This window comes from Haliotis cracherodii, unplaced genomic scaffold, assembly GCF_022045235.1.
Source record: "Haliotis cracherodii isolate W230 unplaced genomic scaffold, xgHalCrac1.p SCAF_21, whole genome shotgun sequence".
Taxonomy (NCBI): domain Eukaryota; kingdom Metazoa; phylum Mollusca; class Gastropoda; order Lepetellida; family Haliotidae; genus Haliotis; species Haliotis cracherodii.
Window position 1 is genome coordinate 11,801,547 of NW_027266277.1, and position 8,527 is coordinate 11,810,073.

Below are 8,527 nucleotides of genomic sequence, written 5' to 3' on the forward strand. Positions count from 1 at the left end.
TATATCCGACAGACCCCCATGAGTCAATGAGCACTCACTGTATTAGAATCATATATAGTGCTAAATAACTGAGAGTGTGTCGTACTGGTTTAATGAAACGTGTGGCTGAGATCGCTTTGTGGAACGGGACCAAGTATCTAAAGTAACTTCGTCTTTGACAGTATGTCGAGAAAATGTAGTTCGAGTTCACCATATGACGCGTTTCCCATACAGCCCACCCGCCAGTGTGCCCTGTGTATGAGCAGTCAGATTTTTTTACCTCGGCAAAAATATACACAAGCTTCCAGACAGAACGAATGCATGAGGGCACAACGCACCAAGCTGTCTTCATGTCGTGCTATGTTTTACAATGGTATGTTGTATCACTCCAAACAGCGCACCTTCATGGCGTGCACATGCTTCCCGACACTGATTAGATCTTTGGTGGGCTTTCTGCAGATACTGTATTTCCTCTATTAGACGCCCGGGCGTGTATTAATTTCGCGCAATACGTTGACCCCGCGTCTGTTTGAGGCCGTCTATTCTGTTTAATACTGGTACAGTGGTAATTCGCTACCTGACTGAATCCAAATTTCTACAGTCCAATACAAGTAGGAAACGGTCATTCTTATTCATTCGGCGTCTAACAGAGGCCAGGCTCATTTTTCAGACAAGGCATATGACCCGGTGTCAATTCGAGGCCTGTGTGTATTGAAGGCCCAGCATAACTGAGGTAATACGATATTCTTTTTGTTGTTGTCAAGTTAGTCTTTCCTAGTGTTGTTTTTTATAACAAGTAAACCCAGGAATTGGTTTAACGACCTATATATGTTAACCTGGATATCGACATAAACATATACGTATATACATCTACGTAGACTCTATAACTACCATAGACCCTGAAGGTCCGAGTAGAGAGTAGGTCTGAAGCAACCCATGCTTGTCGTATGCGGCGACTAAAGGGAACGGGTGGTCAGGCTTACTGACTTGGTTGATGCATGTCATCGTATCCCAATTGCGTAGATCCAAGCTCAAGAGGTCAATCACTGCATGGTCTGGTTCTGACTCGATTATTGACAGGACGCCGTCATATAGCTGGATAGAGTGCGGCGTTAAACAAGAACTAACAAAATAATATAATAATCACCCATAGGAGATTCCGGGTCGAAAACAAAATTGGTCCCTAGTTTCCTTTTATCATGGGGCGTTCGGGTAGCCTAGTGGTAAAAGCGTTCGCTCGTCACGCCGAAGATCCGGGTTCGATTCCAGACATGGGTACAATGTGTGAAGCCCATTTCTGGTGTCCCCCGCCGTGATAATGCTGGAGAATTGCAAAAAGCGGCGTAAAACCATAGTCACTCACTCTATTTATCCCACTAACACAAGATATGGGAGATCACACAGAGCGACTGGATGATTCATCGCACCCCGATTTTGTGGATCTGTCTTCATGTTATCAATCACTGGTTTGCCTTGGTCAGTATCGGTTATGACTGTGATGTAATGTTCATGCTAACATCCATTGCGTGGCTTAGTTATCATTGTTGCATTGGACGCTTCTGAAATAACCAAGTGATCGGATTCTTTGATCTATTTCCTTTTCTTCGTCTTTATTGATGTGTTGGTACGTTTTATCCTTTTCTGTGTTAAGCGGTTGATTAAAGTAACGTTGTACGGTATGACCTTTATATTCCTGGAAATATCTCATGACCTCCAGATAGTGTGTGCCTGCCTTTGGCTACTATGTCACGACTTCCACATGGTATGTCACGGCCTCCTGTTCGAATGCCACGGCCCCAGATAGTATGTCACGGCCCCAGATGGTATGTCACGGCCCCAGATAGTATGTCACGGCCTCCAGATAGTATGCCACGGCCCCAGATAGTATGTCACGGCCTCCAGATAGTATGTCACGGCCCCAGATAGTATGTCATGGCCTCCAGATGGTATGTCATGGTCTCCAGATAGTATGTCGTGACCTCAAGATAGTATTTCACGGTCTCCAGTTAGTATGTCACGGCCTCCAGATAGTATGTCATGGCCTCCAGATAGTATGTCACGGCCTTCAGATGGTATGTCACAGCCTCGAGATAGTATGTCATGGCCTCGAGATAGTATGTCATGCCCCCCAGATAGTATGTCATAGCCTCAAGATGCGTGGCCTCCAGATAGTATGTCATGGCCTCCAAATGGTATGACACGGCCTCCAGATGGTATGTCATAGCCTCAAAATGGTATGTCACGGCCTCCAGATAGTATGTCATGGCCTCCAGATAGTATGTCATGGCCTCCAGATGGTATGTCACGGCCTCCAGATAGTATTTCTCGGCCTACAGATGGTATGTCACGACAAACAGATGGTTTGTCACGGCCTCCAGATAGTATGTCATGGCCTCCAGGTGTGATGTCACATCCTACAGATGGTATGTTATGGCCTCCAGGTGTTATGTCACATCCTACAGATGGTATGTCACGGCCTCCAGATAGTATGGCATGGCCTCCAGATAGTATGTCACAGCCTCCAGATGGTATGTCACGGCCTCCAGATAGTATGTCATGGCCTCCAGATGGTATGTCACGGCCTCCAGATAGTATGTCATGGCCTCCAGATAGTATGTCATGGCCTCCAGGTGTTATGTCACATCCAACAGATGGTATGTCACGTCCTCAATATAGTATGTCATGGCCTCCAGATAGTATGTCAGAGCCTCCACATAATATATCACGGGCCCAGATGGTATGTCATGGCCTCCAGATGGTATGTAACGGCCTCCAGATGGTATGTCACAGTCTCCTGATAAAATGTCACAGCCTCTAGTTTGTATGTCGTGGCCTGCAGATAGTATATCACGGCGCCAGATAGTATGTCACGGCCGCAGATAGTATGTCACGGACCCAGATAGTATGTGATGGCCCCAGATAGTATGTGATGGCCTCCAGATAGTGTATCACGCCCTCCAGATAGTATGTGACGGCCTCAGATAGTATGTGATGGTCTACAGATAGTATGTCATGGCCTCCAGATGGTATGTCATGGCCCCAGATAGTATGTCACGGCCTCCAGATAGTATGTCACGGCCCCATATAGTAAGTCATGGTCTCCAGATAGTATGTGATGGCCTCCAGATAGTATGTCACGGCCCCAGATAGTATGTCATGGTGTCCAGATAGTATGTCACGGCCTCCAGATAGAAGTCACGGCCTCCAGATAGTGTGTCACGGCCTACAGATAGTATGTCACAGCCTCCAGAAAGTATGTCACAGCCTCCAGTTAGTATGTCACAGCCTCCAGATAGTATGTCACGGTCTGTAGATAGAATGTCATACCAAACCACGATGAGAGCTGCCTTCAATTTACTGACTTGCGAGGCGGTGGACCCGCTGGACCTTAACGTCATGTTGAGTGAATCCTTAAAAATGTACAGCACTTTATAGCAATGCGTCTCTTCTGAATATTGCAATAGTTCTGCATCAGGACATAACGATTTATAACTTGTGGAAACACTATAATAATAAAGAACAACTATGGCAACACTACTGGATTAGTTAAAATCAATAGGTTTCATGTATAATCAGAAATATTTGTTGAACTAAATTGAAAACAGATTACAAGTTAGCATGTTTGATGCATTGAATGAAGATCGGTAGGTCACAGTCTTGATTAATACATTTTGCATTGTAAATAATCATTTCAGTCAAATTGGTGTTACATTTACATCCTCAACAAGCCATAAATGGTCTGAACCATATTGGTGGAAACGGTAACCTCCCAATTGTCAGACGGCTTATACCGAGATAAGGTAAGGTTGATTGCACTGTTAATTGTTACCTGTTTGCCTTAGTGTAAAGTCGAACAGCCCTATAGAAATGATAGAGAACCAAACTATTATTAAACAAATGTTATATTTGGGATAACACTTTCTTTGTAAAGTACAGATTCTTGTACTTTTTGGGGTTGAGTCCCGTCCTGGATTCGAACCCGCACTGCCAGATTGAGGCACCTAATCGCCAGCACACAAAGTCAGCGATCTAACCCATTCAGCCACCGAGGCTTCCACCAAAATGAAAGTCCGACAACTGGTAGGACAGATCACGTACTTTGTGTACCCCCCTGACATGTGTAAATTGACTCGGCTCCCATGGCCGAAAGCTATGAACACACAATGCCATTTAGAAAGATGTCCATTTAGAAAGAAAGTGTTATCCCTAATATAACATTTGTTAATTTGACCACTTTCTAAATGGCAATATAACACTTGTTAATTTGACCACTTTCTAAATAGCATTACGTGTTCAAACTATTATTACTCAGCCCAGCTTCAGCAAATGTCCAACCTCATCCAAAAATTCAAACAGTCTTCTACCCAGTGCACAACGCCTCCTTCAGACGCAGCAGTCTCCCCTCAGACGCACTGTACACCTTCTTCCTGGGTGGGGGAGCAGCACCAAAGTCTATCTGGGTCACCTTAGCACCTTCTGACTCCTCAATCCCTTGTACCAGCTCCACAAAGAACTTGAAGACGTCGGGGTGCTGATGTGGGAGACTGCGATTTACAAGAGCATGAAACCCTGCATACATGTATACTAGATGTGGGATTATACTCATGAATAAATGGCTTTTCGTGAAGGTATCTTACGCAATGGGGAAAACTGGCTTGTAAATGGCAAAGATCCATTTCCCATTAATATGTATAAAGTTTCTCAATCATAGAGTTAAATATATTACTAAATATAACCGGCAAAACCCAAGTGAGGATAAAATCAAACAATTGTTAATATATTATTGTAAAACTATTGTAAATATATATCAAATCCTGCTTCTATCGCTAATTACTGCTGACTCCCTCCGCTGTGTATTTGTGAATCATAAGACGAAGTTTTCTTTGTGAATAAACTTCTGTTCTGTGTTGTTCATGTTATGGAGAAGTTAATTTTGTAATGCATTCTTATTAATTCTATCATTTAATCTCTACCGTAAACTCTAAGGTCAAACGATTTTATTAACATAGACTGAGTCCAATTAGGAGATAAACAAATTTAACATTTGAAACCTCACGCTGCGCGTTCGGTTCCAAATTCAATTTAGCGGGGTTAAATCTACAGGTAACCTAGCTCTACATTGAAAACATAGTATGTTTATCTCCATTCTACCATGACTAAATAAAATGCGAACTCTTTGGTGTTAGCAAATATACTGAGTGAAGCGGCATGGGTTGAGTTCAGTGTTTTGAGTGGGTTATCGATCTGAATTACAGAATCACCGAACAAAATATGGTGTTGTATATACTCAAGCAGTTTGTTTACACCGTAATACTTCACTCGAACATATGACAGGCATTGAAAGCATATAAGCACGGCAACTTGGTAAGCTAACATGAGGTGAGCATCCGTAAAGAAAACAAAGCAAGCTTTGTCAGGCTTTCGCTCTATATGCTATTATGACGTCATATCGCCCATTGTGACGCAAAAGATATGACGTCACAGTCGTATATAGAAAAGCGCCAAAATTTCAAGCTCTCTGTTGTCTCCAAAACGTAAATACATTCCCTTTGTTGATTTCTGTCGTGTTTTTCTGCACGAAATTTATTGCCACACATCCTTTGAATATTGTAGTAACCGCATCTGTGCATTTTGGGTCCTGTAATTGTAGATATAGTTATTTAAATATGCCTACCGACAATGACTGAAAATAGTACTATTCTATGAATATTAGCTTCAGCGGTGAGGGGGCCGTCAAACCGGCTGTTTCAATCAGAGGGGGTTTATTGTGATTTAATAGCCTCTGGTTGACCAATCAGAATCGAGTAAATTCCAGATTCATGGTAGAATGTTCAATATCACTGAAAAACAGATCAGACACAACTCATTAACACTGGTTAATCTGTATCACTTGATGTGTTGAAGTACTCTGCTCACTGTTTGGAGATGCTTATTAATTGAGGAGGTAAGACTAGGTAGTTATACTTCACTGACCAGTCTTATGATTGACACGTCTAACAATTGGGGCGTCTGACAATGGGGAGTGAACCGTCGGGACCCTTGCTGGGGGTTGCCGACCTTGTAGCCGACGTTTGACTTTCCTCTTCAAACTGTGTAGCGATCCGTGCGACCCCGTAATACATGACGGCGTTCTTCTGTCAGTGGCTTCAGTGAGGATCGAGGGTTTATAGATGTAAGTACCTTTTACAATACTCCGCTGTGAGAGCTGTGTAATGGTAAGGGTGGGTGGTAGATTGAGGTATATACTGTGTGAATCCTTTGCTTTAAGATCCTTATGGCTGGTACCGCTTTGATCATTCATAAAGATCATGAAAGTGGCACGGTTAATTGACCACGTTCACGTGCAATCATGCAAAACGATAATATCGCTTGTTTGGTTAATTCCTGAACAAACACATTCCAATTGCATGATTAATACTGTGGTTTTTTCACAATGCACACCTAATGATAGGGAAATGAGTTGACAATCAACCTTGACAAGTGTCCGTGACAACTGAGGTAGTGTAAACCGCTCCAGGCATGAGACAAAATAGCTCGCCAGGGACAACCTTGTACACAATATATACAGCTGGATCGCAAAGATAAAACGCCAAAGGTTGGGTTACTGTAGTGACTCGTCTCAATTACATTCTATCAGCCATGGAGTCCGCATGTCCCGAATGTGAGAAGACGTTCTCAAGGAAAGATGTTATGTAACGACAAAGAAGGAGCAAGCGCCAGATGAATTTCTACAAAATCATTGCTGCTTAGTATGTCCCTCATCCGCCGCAAAAGCCTCAGAAATCACTGCAGCCAAAGCAGCCACAAACATTCCATGCACCCGTGCACTTCCCGATTTTCCGATGTTGTCTCAGCAGTATCGAGTGGCTGGGGAAAACCATGTTTGTCTATCATGTCCTGAAGAGGGGACCTGACAATACTGTATGGTTTAGCCCCTTTATGATAGTATATAGGAAAACATACCTCAATTTGAACTTTGTGAAAAGCATTCCCTACAATCAATTGGATGAACTTTATTTGGATGTCAGGAATAACATGATTGCGGGACATGACTTCATGTCTGATGACAAGGATGATCACAACTATTGCACGTACTTCCCATCACAAAATCTGATAAGTTTTCTTCTAGTGCAAAACCTGTTTCCCCAGAGGAAAAGGGTCACGTGACATGATGTAACTTTATTTCATTCTCCTGTAGACTCACAACAGGTTAATATATTGGCCAGGCGCATTTATCCCCTAAGCATTTATGGAAATGTACACAGAAACGTTCAAATATCCCTAAGGGAATCTCACCATCGACCTGAAATCAGCTCGACCAGGAACTGAAAAACTCAAGTCTAAAAGTTTGGAGAGACAACAGAGCATCTGTATAAAGGAAGCTCTTTCTGAAGAATCACTTCAGTATCCATACACCTGTGAACATCATCTCGGAGCCCAAAGAACATCTCATGAAACTTCAAGTGGACACTGACATACAAGCAACTGACATCAGTGATCCGGAAGGTGACAACATGCCTGCCTGTGATGGGTGTGGCAATATCTTGGAAACTAACCGCAGTGTCCATGCACGAACGCGGTGTCCTGGAGCTGGTGAGGAACCTTCAAGAAAACAAGGTTGAACTTGACTTGGCTGCTTCTGAACCTTACACGAGTGATGTGTTTCATAATGTGGTCACTGTGGATGATAAAGAAAGAAAGGTAAAGTACTGGGGACTTTGTTGGAGAAAACACATGAGATCATACACACGCCTTGGCTATGAGGGAAGAATACGAAAATGAAGGTGGAAGTGAGAGATGGATTGAGAAGAAGTGTTGGGAGGAGACATTCCTGGGTCAATCGGTTACAGCAATGCGTTAGTTGAGCTACTTTCGTTACGGACCTCTCTTTAAACCTATTCTGGAAGTGAGATTTATGGATCCTGATTCACACCGAGATGTCCTATCTTCTAAGATCAAGTAGGTTATACGCAGTAAGCTGTCCATCCTCATCTATTCTTCATCAGACACAACTCTGCCAACGAGCTCGAGGGCCCCTGTTATTCAACCAAATGAGTGAGTCGCTTTGAACAGTATTTCAGTCATATTGCGGCGTGTCAGCTTGATGTTGGAGGAAAGCCCGAAGTGGTGCAAGTCTCAGAGGTTTACCACTTTGGTGAAACCACGAGCACGGATAGTGCTGATGAAGTCAATGAGGCGTAGACAGGACGAGACTTATACCCAACACAAAGCTCGCAAATGTATTTTCTGATGTAACCCCTTGTTAATATTTACAAGACTTTTAGTCAGTATAAGGCCACTGGCCCCAAATACAATGTACATTAGCATAGCAGATTTAAAACCATCGGCACCATCTGCACGATATAGTTATACATAATACATAAAAAATTATGGAGATCAAATAAAACTTTAATACATTTATGTGCATTGGAACATTAGTTTCATTAGTTCGTATGCGCATAAATGAATTCATTAAATGAATTACAGATATAAATATGCAATAAATATGCAATAAATTCCATTCAAGCTGTGTAACTCCGTTGAACAT